The following is a 16,912-nucleotide window of genomic DNA, read 5'->3' on the forward strand; positions in this document are numbered from 1 at the left end:
AGAAACCCTTTTGAAAAAAACCTCGGAAGGACAGGAGAAAATCCTAGCCAACTATTTCTCCAAAATAAGATTCATGTCCAAAATATAAAAATAATTCAAAATTAAAGAGAAGAACAAATAATCCAATCAAGAGATATCACATGGACTGAACAGATATTTTTAATGGGGGAGAAATGTTGTGGTCAGTAAACATATGAAAATGATCAAAATATATTTTATGAAAAAAATTTAAATAAAAAGCCAACTAACATTTCAGGAGTTCGTTAGGAAAATGAAATCAAAGCTGTACTGAGATTCCAACTCACTCCAATTGGAATCGCTGCTATTAAGGAAATGAAAAGCAAATGTCAGTGAGGATGAATGCACACAGCGCCACTGGGTATGAAAATTAATACAGCCAACAGAAAAGGCTTTAAAAAGTTAGAGGTGAGCTATTCTACTTTTCATCTGTACCAGTTCTGAGTGTATACCTTACTGAAGATGCGGCTTCCTATTCACATTTATTGCTGCACTGTTTCCAAGAGCCCAGTCATCAAATCAACTGAAGTGCCCTCTGTGGATAACTGGATGAAGACAATGTGGTATAAATTGGTAATGGAGTTTATCTGTTCACAAAAAGAATGAAGTACTTTCATTTGCAGGAAGGAGGGTGAAATTAGGAATAACCATTTAAAGTGAAATGCACCAGTTTCACAATAGCAAATACCACCTTTACTGTCAGGGAAAAACACAAACATATCAGAGTAACATGGGGAATCATTACAGATGGGCAAGGGAGAAATGAGGGGACTGAACCAAAAGAAATGGTAACAGAAGATGTGACTCTGATAAAAGTACACTATATGCATGCATGTCCATATCATGAGAAAAGCAATATGTTGTAAAACTATTGTATACCCATAACACGAAGGACATTAGGAACAGAAGGGCTGGTAAGAACACTAACTGCTCTTGCAGAGGACCTGGGTTCTATTCTTAGCCCCCACAAATTGGCTCACAGCCACTTGTAACTCCTATTTCAGAGAATCCAATGCCCTCTTCTGACCTCCACAGGAATCAGGCCCACATGTAGCCAACAGACATATAGGAAGGCAAAACATTCACACAATAAAAATTTTTAAAAATACGTTTTATAATTTAAAAAAGGACATTCATGCAGATCCATCTCACTCACCACATTGAAGCAGAAGACACACTTTATTTACCTCTACTCATGCAAGATCCAGGAGCAATGTATCCATTGTAACTTTCTAAGTGTTTTTGGTCAATTAAACTGTACTATATTAAATGTATTAGAATAAAATAGTCATAGGTTGGGCCGCCATCAAAAATTTAAACAAAAAAAAATCACAGTGGTTATGTTGTCTAAGTCATTTATCAGTGTCCACTTGATAATAGGAAAAAAACTTGTCAAAATTTTCACAAAATTAAAAAATATTTTTAATCATTGCATTTACTGAAATGCCCCAGTCGCACCAACACTAGACGTGAATATAGCTATTCACACCTGGGCTATCTGCTTTACCTCTCTTCAGTTTGTTGTTTTAGTGTTTAAATTGGCACACATATTTTTCTAATTTTGTTCCATATGTTTGCTTCCATTGGTATTCATTGACATCCCACACACTGTTCATAAAATGGTAACATTATAAAATTAAACATTTTCCTCTTTCTCGCCAATTGGACTCCTGGAGCTCCACCTGGGGCCTGGCAGTGAATCTCTGCATCTGGTTCCCTCAGTCATTGGATGAAGTTTCTAGCACGATAATTAGGGTGTTTGGCCATCCTATCACCAGAGTAGGTAGGTGAGTTCAGGCTTTCTCTCACCCATTGCCAGTAGTCTATTGTGGGGGTATCTTTGTGGATTTCTGTGGACCTCTCTAGCACTTTGCTTCTTCCTATTCTCATGTGGTCTTCATTTATCATGGTCTTTTATTTCTTGTTCTCCCTCTCTGTTCTTGATCTAGCTGGGATCTCCCGCTCCCCCAAGCTCTCTTTCCCTTAAACCTTGCCCTTCATTACCCCCACGCACGTCCAGGTTGCTCATGTAGATCTCATCCATTTCTCTGTCATTGGACAATCCGTGTGTCTTTCTTAGGGTCCTGTTTTCTAGGTAGCCTCCCTGGAATTGTGAGAAGCAGTCTAGTCATCTTTGTTTTACATCTAGTATCCTCCTATGAGTGAGTATATACTATGTTTGTCTTTCTGAGTCTGGGTTATGTCATTCAGGATGATTTTTTCTAGATCCATCCATTTGCCTGCAAACCTCATGATGCCATTGTTTTTCTCTGCTGAGTAGTATTCCATTGTGTATATGTACCACATTTTATTTATCCATTCTTCAGTTGAAGGGCATCTAGGTTGTTTCCATGTTCTGGCTATTACAAACAATGCTGATATGAACATAGCTGAGCAAGTGCTCTTGTGGTATGATTGAGCATTCCTTGGGTATATGCCCAAGAGTGGTATAGCTGGATCTTGGGGGAGATTGATTCCCAATTATCTAAGAAAGCGCCATATTGATTTCCAAAGTGGTTGTACAAGCTTGCATTCCCACCAGCATTGGGGTAGAGTTCCCCTAGCTCCACATCCTCTCTAGCATAAGGTGTCTTCAAGTGTTTTTGATCTTAGCCATTCTAACAGGTGTAAGGTGGTATCTCAGAGTCGTTTTGACGAGAATTGTTGAGACCAAGATTGGAAAAAGCACAGGGACAAATAGCCAAACGAATGGAAACACATGAACTATGAACCGATAGCTGAGGAGCCCCCAACTGGATCAGGCCCTCTGGATAAATGAGACAGTTGATTAACTTGATCTGTTTGGGAGGAATCCATGCAGTGGGACCGGGACCTGTTCTCAGTGCATGATCTGGCTGTTTGGAACCTGGGGCTTATGCAGGGACACTTAGCTCAGCCTGGGAGGAAGGGACTGGAATTGCTTGAACTGAATCTACCAGGTTGAACTCAATCCCCAGGGGAATCTTTGTCCTGGAAGAGATGGGAATGGAGGGGTGGGCTGGTGGGAAGGGGAGGGCAGGAAGGAGGAGGACAAAGGAATCCATGGCTGATATGTAAAATTAAATTAAATTATAAAATAAAATTTAAAAAAATAAAATTAAACGTTTTACTATGCAATTAAACATTATATTGTTAAATTAACAGGTAAACTAAATCATAAGATAGTACTTTTCTTTTTATGAGAATCACCAGAGAAGAAGATTTGGAAAAGTAATGACTTTTAAATAAGCAACCAAACAAAATTTTAAAATGTGAGTTTTGGAAGTGAGATGAACATCTGAAATATAAAAATGAATAGACTTCTGTTGTTCTGCTATCTAGTGTGATTTTTATAAAGTTTCAGATAGCATCACAAACAATCAAAGATGTGTATTTCCCTGTAAATTTAAAAGGTGAATTCTCCAGGACATAAATAGTGTATTTTCCAGAGCAACAACAAAAAATAATGCTCACCCATACAAAATTGATTAGTTTTGTTGCTAAGGGCAAGAGTATGCCCCAGCACAGAAACATCATTCAAATGTGTCCCACTTGCTGTGAAAGCTTTTCCAAGTCAAATGACTTCTAAGAAGTTTACAAAATCAGATGTAATATTAATGAAAATATTACCCTCCCACACAAAGCAGACCAAGCTTTTGGCAAAAATTTTCCATCAAATGATGGTTAGACTTTATATAATATTAATGTATTTATTGTGCAAAACAATTATTATTTCATATGCATTCCAAGAGATTTGCATTAGGCAAAACACTGATTTATAGCATATAGCATGGCCTTTGGCATTGAGTAATTCATATCAAAAGAGAATTTGCTTAAAATTTCCTTTTTTCCTAACTTCTGTAACATCAGAAAACATGTTTTCTTTTACTTAATGGTTAGCTTACCCGCCATGATTTAAACTGTTATAGGATAGTCTTTTCAGAATAAAAATTCAGAGTATAGGTTGTCCTAAAATGCCAAAATGTGTTTGCTTTACTCATGCAAAGATGTTAACTGATCTATGTGTTTTATTTGTAGCTATCCAATTTGATAGAGAAAAACAAAGAAGAAGAAGAAGAAGAAGAAGAAGAAGAAGAAGAAGAAGAAGAAGAAGAAGAAGAAGAAAGGAATTAGTGTGGTCATATTCATACTCACTGAATCCCCTTTGTATTTATTAAAAAGAAATGACAATTATGTTGAAAATTATTTTGTACAGTGACTTATATTAATTTTAGTGGAGTGAAGTAATGTTTCAGAAATGATAAAATCAAACTCATTTTTATGATTCAGGTGGAGGCAAAGTAGTGTTCTCTGTGAGTACTTTTGTTTCTTTAGGCTGCATATCTAAATGCCATTCTTAAAATTGTGAATACCTGAAATTTTTATTTCATATCAACATATCTTGTATACATTTGATAGTCTTAAAACAGTATTATTTTATTACATGTTTAAATATATAATTTCATATTAAATAGTACATTAATAGAATGACAATATACGTTTAAATAGAAAAAATTCTCAATTGCAAAATTCCTTTGTTTAAAACAATTTAAATTAATTTTTCTAAACAGGTCAATGTGACAAATAAATATATTCCTTAAAAATAGTTTATGAAAATAGCAGTGAACTGTTTTATCATAAAAAATTAATATCACTTAAAATCCAAATATTATGTTTTATTTATAATAAACAACCATAATCCAAACAGAATTAATCTGGTGATTAGTCAGAAATAAATAAACTTCAATCTCTAGTGAAGAAATCTTTCACTTTGCAGTTTTAGTATGAAACATGTTCACATCTGTGAAATGAAATGTGTCCACTGTGGTGTGATTCTCCACGGAATTGAGTTTTAAAACTAGATATCAGCTCCCTGTTATCGGTTTGATAATTAAAATTCTGTTTTTGTTTTAATTTCTGTTAAAAAGAAAATGAAACATCTTTCCAGTGTAAGGGATAATCCAGTCAATTAGGTAACACCATATAGCCAATATTTATTAAAGACCAGGTTATAGACAAATTTTCTAGGTGACTAAAATAAAACAATGAAACACATTTAAAAACAAGCAAAGCAAAGAAATGGCACTGAGGGGGAGAAAGAGATCAAGAAAGGGCAGCAGAAGAGGAAAATGAAAAAAGTGGGATCAAAAGAAGGGCAGAAGTGAGGAAGAAATGGATGGGAGGGATGAAGGCAATGTGGGAAGAGGAAGAAAGCCATGAGGAACTCAGGAAGAAGGGGACTGACGGCGGGGTCAGATTGAAGGAGAGGATGAGGAAGAAGGAAGGGAGGAAGGAAAGGCAGGAGATAAGAAATGAATGGACCAAAAGAACAAGAAAGAGAGCGAAAATGACTTCTTCATTTCCTTCTGCAAAGAGGGAATGAAGGAGGACCTGGGAAATGTAAATGAAAATCTAGACAGAGATCTCGCCACAAGCACTTCGCCATCAGAAAAGATTTCAAGGATCAAAAGCTGGGATTATGTACACTATTTAACAGCAAAGTTATTGCCTCATTGTGAATAAGAACGTATTCCAAAACACTGAACTAAGTCCTATGGGTATCAAGGATATGGATGTCACCTACTGTTTGGTGAGTTTTAAAGCTGAATTCTGTCAACTTTCCTAAAGAATGAGCTCGAGTGCTCCACTTATTTGCACCCATCACTATATGCTATAGGGATTCTGAGGAGAGACTGTATAGTAGGGCAACTATTCAAGACAACAACTGATAAATCATCAGGGACATATAACCTGAACTTCCCCAAACATGGTTCGAGAGAAAGCCAATATATATAATGTGTTATAGAATGAAATACATGAAAAACGTGTGTAACTCTTATGAGCATGACAATTCTAACAAATATCATTATGTTTATATAATATCATTAATTCTTTAACTCAGTTTCATGATGAAGTTAAGTTTTCAGAACATTACTTACTTTCATTTAGGTCTGTTTTATTATGCATGCTGACTTCCTTCTGTCAAACTGAAATACAGCGATGGTTTGTAACATGAGTTTTTCATCAAAAATTATAACAGTCTAATGATGAGCCTGCCTTCATTACATAAATGCTAGATAATATTTTGAAGGCTAGGAGTATTTGTAAAATTCCAAACAGATGACTCAAACCATTTTTTTTAATACAAGAACTTATAACTAAGGTTTTTTTATTATTGTTTCTGGAATTTTTTTTTTTTTTTGGTTATTTGAGACAGGGTTTCTCTGTGTAGCTTTGCGCCTTTCCTGGATCTCGCTCTGTAGACCAGGCTGGCCTCAAACTCACAAAGATCTGCCTGCCTCTGCCTCCCGTGTGCTGGGATTAAAGGTGTGTGCCACCATCGCCTGTCCCTGTTTCTAGAATTTTTATTAATCATTCTATACTCAATATTGCTAATACATATATTGTATTTTGATAAAATCCAACCTCCATTAACTTCTCTCCAACAATTTCCAATTTACTACTTTCCCTCTTAGCTTTCCATGCTGGTTTTTAAAAAATGTAATATTTACTGATTCCTCTAATATATAAAAATTAATAAACTGTGCTCCATAATCTTATTATTATTTCCATAGTTAGGCCATCTTGCAGCCCTTATCAGAGTCGCTGGCTTTTTTTTTTCTGCAATACATCACAATTAATATAAAAATTCCCACCTATCAATTTGCATAGAATAAGAGACTGTGGGGATATACAGTTCTAAATGGGGAGTCTATATCTTAGCCTCTTTTCCCTGGGCTCAGAAATCATGGTGAAATGGGATGTGTAGAAAGACTGTACGATTCAGAGGGAGTAGACAGCTGCAGAGAAACAGTATATGCCAGGTGGTACATCAAGTTTTCGTATACAAACTCACAGCAGCTGTAACTCTAAGCCCAAGTTCAAGCCAGGCGTAAAACCAGCATGGATTGGGAGATGCTTCTAAAGTCTTACCCTTATCTGATGAGCTTTTGAAAACTGGTAACTTCTAGGGGAAGTAGAGTCAGATTTCTTCAGGTATGGGTACCCTGAGAATCTACCAAGACTTTCAGAAACTTTACCCAGTGCTAGGCTTGTGGATTATGTGAAAGATAGTTTAATTTGCATTTGAACAGTTTCCTAGAATTTGAGAACAGGGACAAGCTTGCAATAGTATAAAATTCAAGCTGAGAGATACCATGCTGTTAAAATTAAGGCATAACACAATATAAACTGCCCATATGTTTGAAGATATCACATAATGTGCCCATTATTAAAATTGGAAGGATTTATATTTGGCAGTTAAGAATACAGTTATATGATGAGTAATCATTCATACAATTTTACCTCATATCTCCATGTCTCTATAATGATTAAAGGATATGATAACAAGAATTGATGTTAAAACCACCCTCAAGCATGTGAAGGTGTGTTCCTAAAAGCCAGTCTGTGACATTCTCCCAAATAAACTGGAATGTATGTATTTATATTCTTTCTAATATTGTTTGATTACCAATGAGTAACTAAACTATAACTGTGCAATGATATATGTTTATTATTTGTAATACATAGGATTCTTGAGGATATATTATTACTGATAAGCTGTTTTTAAAGCCAATGGAAAACTACTGCAACCCTACTTAAACAGGTCTAGTAATGACACAGATTATTAAGGAACAAATACACAAGTCAACTCAACTTACAATCAACCATGAGTGGCTAAGGTGCTTGAACAAAGCAAAGGTCATGGGACTGGGTAGTGATGCAGCACATATAGAAATAGCCCAGAAGCAGGAGCTGATTGATATGCTTACGTTGTGTTTATTTATTTTGGATCTATAGCTTTTTTCGCTTCATTGCATAAGGCACAATTTATTAGTAGTATTTAACTTTTCAATACGTTATTTAAATTATAGTCTAACAAGTTTTGGCAATATTGTCAGGCACTTTGGACAAAACCAATTATCATCTTGATTTAAGATGTTTAGCCTCAAGAACTGTGTGGAAACACATTTATGGTGTTTTAAACTGTGTATCTTGTGTTTCTATGTTATGGCACTCATAAGAAATGATACAAATGTGAACGGGCTGTTTGCCCTGGGATACTGCCCGTTAGCTCCAATTCAAATGTGAACTTTCAAAGTATTGAAGCTGCCAACGTTTCTCAAGCCTGATCACAGTTAAGCTTTAGATTTACTCACTATCAAACATTTTAACCCACTCATTCTCATCTCTCCTAGTCTTTTTGCCATCTGGTTGTATAACATCCTATGATATATTATTTTCCTGTAAACATCTCACTTTTCATATAGAGATTCAGGTTTATTGTTTTGAAATGTAGGTTAGGATCCAACCTAGATATATATTTTATGCCTGTAATCCCTGCACTCAGGAGGCAGAGGCAAGAGGATCACAGCAAGTTCAAGGCCTGTCTTGGTTTACAGGCAGAGTTTTGAGCCACCCAGAGCTGCAGAGTAAGACATTGTTGGTTAAACTGAAGAAAAATATCAAAAAGTACTTAAAATGGAATTATGGTAGTGAATATTTTAAAACAAAATAAACAAAATCTAAAATGCAGGTTTTAATATGGCAGTGATTTCTAACAGTATATATGAGAGCCATGTGGATAGTTTGCTATACACAACAGGTCAGGAATCATCAATCACAGAGTGTTCTGATTTATCAGGACTGGACTTCCCCCAAGGACAATTGTTTCTATTCACTTCTCAGGTGAGGCTGATGCTATACTAGTCTATCATTCAAACATCAATATCTTATAAACTTCCATTTTTAACACATTGTTCAGTATTTTAACACAGATCAGCAGTCTGTACTGGGAGGCACCATGTTTTTAAAAAGCATGGATCCAAGCCTTTATATTATTCTATTTTAAGCTTGTTGATGATCACAAATTCTAGACAAAATTCATGATTTATTCCTTTAGGGACAGACATAATTATCATCTTCATGCTTCTTTCCTCTATTCTCTACTGTCTCCCAAGTAGGAAACAACAGGAACTTTCTGTGTCTTGATATTATCCTTTCGCCTTATCAAAATACTGGAGATGGGGAGATCGTCTATAGAACATCTTTCTCACCATTTTGGAAGCAAGGAGTCCAAGAACAACTTCAGGCTCAGTTGTTTGCTTTGGGCTGATTTGGACTTCCAAAGTCAGCAAGAGCACAATGCTGTGCATACTTATTGCCATATCCTTCAGAGGACAGCAAAGTTGTCTCCCTATGTATTTGAAGGCAGATACATAAAAGAGCAAAGGCTGTGTGAAACATTTTTACAAGAACCATCATTCTGTTCTTTAAAACAAGGTCCAATTGGAAGGAGCTCTTCTTAAAGGCTCCACTTGTAACAGTAACACACAGGCATTAACATTGAACCTATTAACTCTCGTGGAATTTTTTTCTGATTAGCAATCACACACCTTTTATATTGATTTTGCCATTGAACATTAGATAAAATCTAGCTGATTTTTTTCTTTTTTAAAATTTTTATTTATTTATTTATATTTTCTTCTTTAGATTTTTGTCTTTCCTTTCCAGTTCACTAAATGTGTATCCCACAGTCACCTTTGGAAGATTTTGTTTTTCATTCTCTTAGCAATATCATGTCAACTTTTTTTTTTTTTTTTTTTTTTGGTTTTTGACAGAGTTTCTCTGTGTAGCTTTGCGCCTTTTCCTGGAACTCACTTGGTAGCCCAGGCTGGCCTTGAACTCACAGAGATCCACCTGACTCTGCCTCTCGAGTGCTGGGATTAAAAGCATGCTCCACCACCACCCAGCCATATCATCTTTTGATTTGTAGGTCTTGGACCACAGTATTCTATTTCTCATTTCAGTAAATATCTGATAGGAAGCCTCAGTTTTGTCTTCAGTGTTTCGAGGAATTCTGCTCTAATTAACATCTACAAAAATCACAGGGTGTGGCTGGAATAACCTGTACAATTACAGTCTTTGAATTTTGGAGGTGAAAGTAAGAGAATGAAAAGATTGTAGTCATCCTTGGCTACATGAGACATGACTGAAAATATAACCAAAAAATGTAAATCATATAGGCAGCTAAGTGTCTCTCTTTGTATCTTTCTATAGCACAGTGTGACTTATTTTATAGAATTCTCATGTTTCTTGTTCCTATTATATGTGGTAAAATAAACTCCCATATCACGAGTGTCTCACATGATGTACTAGGTATAGATCTTATGTGTAAAGTAGCGTGTGATGAGATTAATTTGAAACTTACTTTGCTTCTTGAATCAAAAAGGGATGCTGAGAGTTTCATTTCCATTTAAAAAAATAACACTAAACCAAAAATGTGAAAGAAAGTGTGTCTTTGTCAATGTTCTAATGCTGTGAAAAGACACCATGACCATGGCAACTCTTATAAAAGAAAATACTTAATTGAGACTGGCTTACAGTTTCAGAGGTCTAATCCATTATCAGTGTAACAGGAAGCATGGCAGAATTCAGGCAGGCATGGTGCTAGAGAGGTAACAGAGAATTCTGCACGTGGATCAGCAGGCAGCACAAAGAGGGAGACACTGGGACTAGCCTGAGTGTTTGAAACCCAGAAGTCCAACCCTAATGACACACTTCCTCCAACAAAGTAACACACACTCAAACAAGTCCATACCTCCTAATCCCTATCAACTAGTGCCACTCCCTAATGAGCAAGCATTCAAATATATGAGCTTTTGGGGCCATTCTTATTCAAAGCACTACACTATGTAAGTATGAAAAATAAATAATAGTTTCCTGTAAACGCAATTTTCAGAAGTTGACAGTTAAACATAAGTATTGACAGCTATTCTTTAACAGTCATTCATGCAGACTCTGTCCTTTAATTTGTACATATAAACCTCAATATACCAACCTCTCCTTTGATATTGGTTATAATCAGACATAAAAGCTCTAGACCAGTGATTCTCAACCTGTGGGTCACAATTCCTTTGGAGGACCAATGATACTTTCATAAGGGTCAAATGATATTTTCACAAGGGTCACATATAAGATATACTGTATATCAGATATTTACATTATAATTCATAATAGTAGCAAAATTAGTTTGAAGTAGCAATGGAAGAATTTCATGGTTTGAGGTCACCACAACTTTAGGAAATGTATTATTAAAGGGTTATAGCAATAAGAAGGTTGAGAACCACTGCTCTAGAGCATTCGTCCTTTGGATATTGTAGCACCACATTTATTTTGTAATCTATCTCTGCTACTGCAGTTAAAAGATTCTTTCTGATTTAGTTTTAATACCTTACAAAAAATGTAGATTGTACAGTATCTAAAATGTTGTAGGAAATGAAAGAAAGGGTTAAGAAAGTATTTCATATGAAGTACAGAAAATCAAGTGAAGAGGATAAGTCTCATTATCCAATAAGGTGCATAGATGTGCACATGATTGGCATTAATATTGGAAACATAACTTTAACAGATCCTGTAAAACAAAGGAGAAAAGCAGTGTATTGTATATGACATCCAGATTCAATCTATGCAGCTCAGATAGCTGTCCTATTTTCTAACTAGGTAGAAATCATTCAGTAGTGCCACATATGCACCAATAAACCTAAGTGATTGCTATTGCAATTAATTTCAGTCACTTCATTTCAATAAAACAAGAACCTCTTTGTTTGCTGTGCATTTCACATTTATCTTTTTAATAGTTTGAATTGATCTTAACAGTACAATTTCACAAGAAATTTATGCTGAAATTGATTAATCTATACTGATTAACGGTGTCTTTAAATCAATGGCTGTTACCTTGCTTCTCAGAGCTGAGAAAGTTGGGTTTGAAATTCCCTTTTATTTTTTAATTTGTAGACCCTCTTTGTTTTCTTCTCCTTATCTTCTATGCTTTTTCTTCTTTCTTTGCTTGTTTGAATGTCTCTTCTTTTTTCTTCATTTTTTGGGGGGTTTCACAGAATTTGTAATTATCCAAAATATTAATTATATATATATATATAACATGTTAAAACTTACTTTACTTTCAATATATCTATATGTTAGCTATAAAAGAAAGTCTTAGTGTTTCATTGACTGTGATGAAACAACATGACCAAAAAGCAAGTGAGGGAGGATAGGTTTATTTGGCTTACATTTCCATATTGCTGTTCATCTTCAAAGAAAGTCAGGACAGGAATTTGAATAGAGCAGGAACCTGGAAACAGAAGCTGATTCTGAGGTTATGTAGGGGTGCTGCTTACTGGCTTGCTTCCCTGGCTTGCTCTATATGCTTTTTTTATAGAACCCAAGACCAACAGCCCAGAGACAGCACCACCCACAATGGGCTGGTCCCATCCCAATAACCAATAATTAAGAAAACACTATACTGCTGGATCATATGGAGGCATTTTCTCAACTAAAGTTCCATCCATTCAGATAACTTTAGTTTGTGCATCAAACTGACATAAGATTAGCCAGCACAGTAAATATCTATTTACACAAGAAAATTAGAAGTAGAAGTATTATTCACACCAATAATATAATTCTGATAAATGGAGAATAAGATACTATGAAGATTATTTCATAGTCTTGAGAGTAATAGTGATTATAAAGAAATTAAATGGAATATATCCTGAATATTTACATTTATTGAAATATTTAAATAAGTATTTTGGAATATTTGTTGTCAGAAGTTAATATCTTACTTAGTATTTTTTAGTAATCAAATCAAACCATCAACTAATTTGATAATTATTTAAAGTATTTACTATTGTTTAATATTATCTTCATCTATGCATATGGTGCCTTGATTGACCTGTTAAGAAAAGGGAGACAATAACAACCAAATGAGCAAGACTGAGCTCTCCTAGATACAACTGCCAATCATAGCATTCTCTATACCAAGGGGCAGTGGTGACCTTGCTGCGGAAGTAATACAGTCATCATTGGACATCTTTAGGAAGAGCACATCAAGCATATTGCACTGAACACCATAGAAGTAATATAATATGCTGATAATCAGTTGAAAAGTCATCTAAGGAATTCTGAGAGTGGGAATATAGCCTTTCCACTCTTAGAATTCCTTAGTTGACTTCCCCAGAGGAGACCATACCAATTTATTATCTAATACCAAATGGTAAGCCTTGGAAACATTTAATGTAACTAATATTAAACAGACTGAAAAGGTTGTATTTAGTAATACATTAAAACACTATTCATGGACACACACATGTATTTATATATATGTGTGTGTGTGCACCATATATAATGTATATAACATATACATATATAAAATTAAAAATAAGTTATGAGTTTGAGCAAGGGGGAGATACATGTGAGAGTTTGGCATGATGAAAGGGAATGGGGAAAGTATGTAATTATATTCTGTATCTTATAAAAACCCACAGCAGACATGACAAACATTATTTGGAGTTGTTGGTCAGGGATTTTCAGTAGACTCACAAAATATTGTAGGCTACTGTTAGTGCCCTTTCTGACACAAGAGAAGTCCCTGTTGATGAAGATACCATGGACTGGTGTGAAGACTTCTTCTATAAGGATTAGTTTTCATGTTACCAGAAGGTGCCTTGCAAGCTTCCATAGAAGGGAAGCAGCCAACCATGCTACTGACCATGAAGCAGATGAACCACAACAACCACCAGTGTGGCATGATATCGCAAAGGAGGCAGCAGTGCATTGCATATCTGGAAAGTAACCAACAGCTCTCTAATAGGACTTAAGACCTGCTTAACAAAAAAGAAATCATGACTGGACTTTAAACCTAGCCAATAACCCAGGATAAGTGGATTCATGGATCTTGGAGGAGAACCTATAACTTCAAATTTACAAAACCAGCATAATCCCAGACCAAATCTCATTCCAAATATGTATCCACATATCCAAGGATAAGTGTGGTTGTAACCACTCAATCAAGGAAACTTCTCTTAGCAACAGAGACACTTACAGAAAACCACAACTGATGAAATACACAGTTGTGGGCCTATTTCCTACTGATACATATACAGCACAACTCTTGCATTTAAAATTCAGAGATAAATAACAGAGTCACAGGAAGTTTATTAAGAATTGTGTCTATATACATGAAGTCTTAACAACATGACCGCCTAAATATGAATTGTACAAGGATTACATCAATAGACATACTAAGGTGGATGAGGCAATAGCTTAGGAGGCTTCAGCCCTAGAAAGGAACTACAGTAAACTATTAACAGATTGTATTTATGTATTTATGAATATATATATAATTGTATATTCATATATATGTCTATTTAAAATTCTACATACATATATATATATAATTAAATAAGAAAGGTTTGAAATAAAGCAGAGTGCGGGCTGCATGGGAGGATTTAGAGTGAGTAAAGGGAAGCTAGACACAGGGTACTTTCATTAATTTTAAAATTAAAAGAAATCATTTATTTTTAAAAAGTCATATGGCTGACTAGAGGGATCACTCCACATTTGAAGGCACTTCCTACTCTTCAGAGAACCCAATTCCTCACAGCCACCTGTCAGGCAATCACCAGGGCATTTGACTCTCTTCTGGCTTCCACGAGCACCTGAACACATGACACACATCACACAAGCAGCCAAGTTATAGAAATTTACATATGAGGGATGCCTTTCTTAGGTAGGGGATTTGGCCTTGATTGCCATAAAAGAGAGACAAGCAGGGTTTTGAAAAGAAAACTGGTTTGAAGCAAGTGAGTGAGCTCTCAGTTTTGCACAGCTGCTGTAAGTTGGAAGTTGAGAGTAAGGAAGAGACCGAGCATCAGATAAAGGGTAAGTTGGGTTGCTAGAGTGAATATTCAGAAAACATAATGCACAGAAGGCAATTGTAACAGGCCATTTCCTTACTTTATATAAATATGCGCATAATGTTCGTGGTTAAGCTTATGATTAATCATATTTTACTTACCTAGAAACATAGCATATATATACAAATACATCATTATATGACATGTAAAATCATGATATTAATTTATCTTTTGTCATCCAGATTAAAACATTCCACTCTGGTGGATGAATATTGTTAGTTCACTACAGAATTGAGTAATATCTTACAACTTAAAGTGTTCTTTTCATGGTCCAGATATGTAACAAGCCTTCATAAATATTGTGTAGTATAAGTACAAAAATTCTCATATATGTATATATGAATTCAAATATGTGAAACAAAATTTATAGATACATATATATATATTTATATACATATATATATATCAAATGCAACTTTGCTCACATACATGAGTGAAGGAAATCAGTGGTTTATAATATAGCACACTGTGCATCATTCAGTCTTTGAGTATTAACTCATTTTAGACATAAATTAAACACATGCATACTTATTCATATGTATAAACTGACTATTATTACCATCTTATGCTAACAGAATATTTCCCTATACTTTAAAGAGTAAAATTTAGGTCTCCAAACGTGACATAGTATTACATTTCCTACATAATCAAGCTCTTCCTCCTCTCACCTGTCTGTCACTGTCCCTGATTTGTTTCTCTTTCAGTATTTTTGCTGTCCCCCTCTCTAAATCGTTATCACTGATTGCTTGAAGTTTTGAAACAAATTCTCTTTTAGGTATAACATGAATTTAGACCAAATGTCAAGAGGCAATGAGCACTCCTTTAGATATTTTTGTCCTCAGCTCATATTCTTCCAAACCATCTATGTATATTTGATAGATTAATATTTTTAAAACATTACTTGACATAAATTTTGCCGAAGGCTAGAATTTAAATCTAGATATAAAATAGCTATTTCATTAGTTTACTTTCCTAAGATCTTCCCTGCAATAGAAGTATTAATTGCCAAATGAATTATTTTCAGAATCCTATGGCTGATGATGAAGACATTCAATAAATTAGCCTCATCTGGCTTAAAGGCACTGTCATAAAATATTAATGAGAGAAAACCATAAGGAGTAAAATAACATAATTTCTAGTCTTTTTTATAATCCTTACCAGGCTTAAACTTTTAGTCAAATTATATATACTTTCTTTAAATATATTGTCATGTATGGAATATAAGAAAATTGGGGTATCCCACCATAAAACACCTCACACAGCCTTGAGACAAGGGTAGGGTCTTGGGCCTGCCTCAACCAAATGTACCAGGCTCTGCTGACTCCCCATGGGAAGCCTTACCTTCTTGTAGGAGGGAATGGTGGATGGGTTGGGGGTGGGGAGACTGGAGAGATTGGAGGAGGGAAAGGAGGATCTGTGTATGTAAAATGAATAAAAACTCCTAATAATAACAAAAAATGAATTGGAAAATTTTTTGTCTAAACCAGTATATATATATATATATATATATATATATATATATATATATATATATATATTTGGGAGGAGGGAGCACAGGATTTGATACCAGTAGTTCTGAGTTAGAATTCTAATAGGTTATTTTTAAAATTATTTTCTTTAGTCACCCAACCTCTGCAATTTAATTTAATTTATTCAACTTGAAAACACTTTGTATAAGGTGCCATGCCACAGATTTGTTACGAATGGTATCTAAAAGAATGGGTATGACAAGTTTTTCTATGCTATTTGGACATGTTTATATTAAAGTGTTTGCATATCAAATAATATTCACAACAGTGGGAAGAAGAAACAGTTCTTTTCTTTGGGAATAGAGAAATGAGAGAGATGAAAAATGAAAAGGAAACACACTTTCAGTTGGGCTTTGCCAGCGTAGCCAAGCATATTCTTGCTTGAAGACTATAGGGACTATAAAAGGGACAGCCATTAAAGGTCAGGCACGAGGTTACTTCAGAGACATGGTTCAGAAACTTCTTTATTTAGTCTTGAGGCCTGCTGTCATCAAGTGTTCCTTCTGTTTCCTCCTGATCACAGTGCATGTTAGGTAATCAGATGCTTATGAATAGACTCATAAACAGTTAGGTGACATTTTCTGACTGTCTGATGGCACATTCTCAAACAAGCAGTCTCTAAAGATGTTG

This window comes from Peromyscus eremicus, chromosome 20 (genome assembly GCF_949786415.1).
Source record: "Peromyscus eremicus chromosome 20, PerEre_H2_v1, whole genome shotgun sequence".
Taxonomy (NCBI): domain Eukaryota; kingdom Metazoa; phylum Chordata; class Mammalia; order Rodentia; family Cricetidae; genus Peromyscus; species Peromyscus eremicus.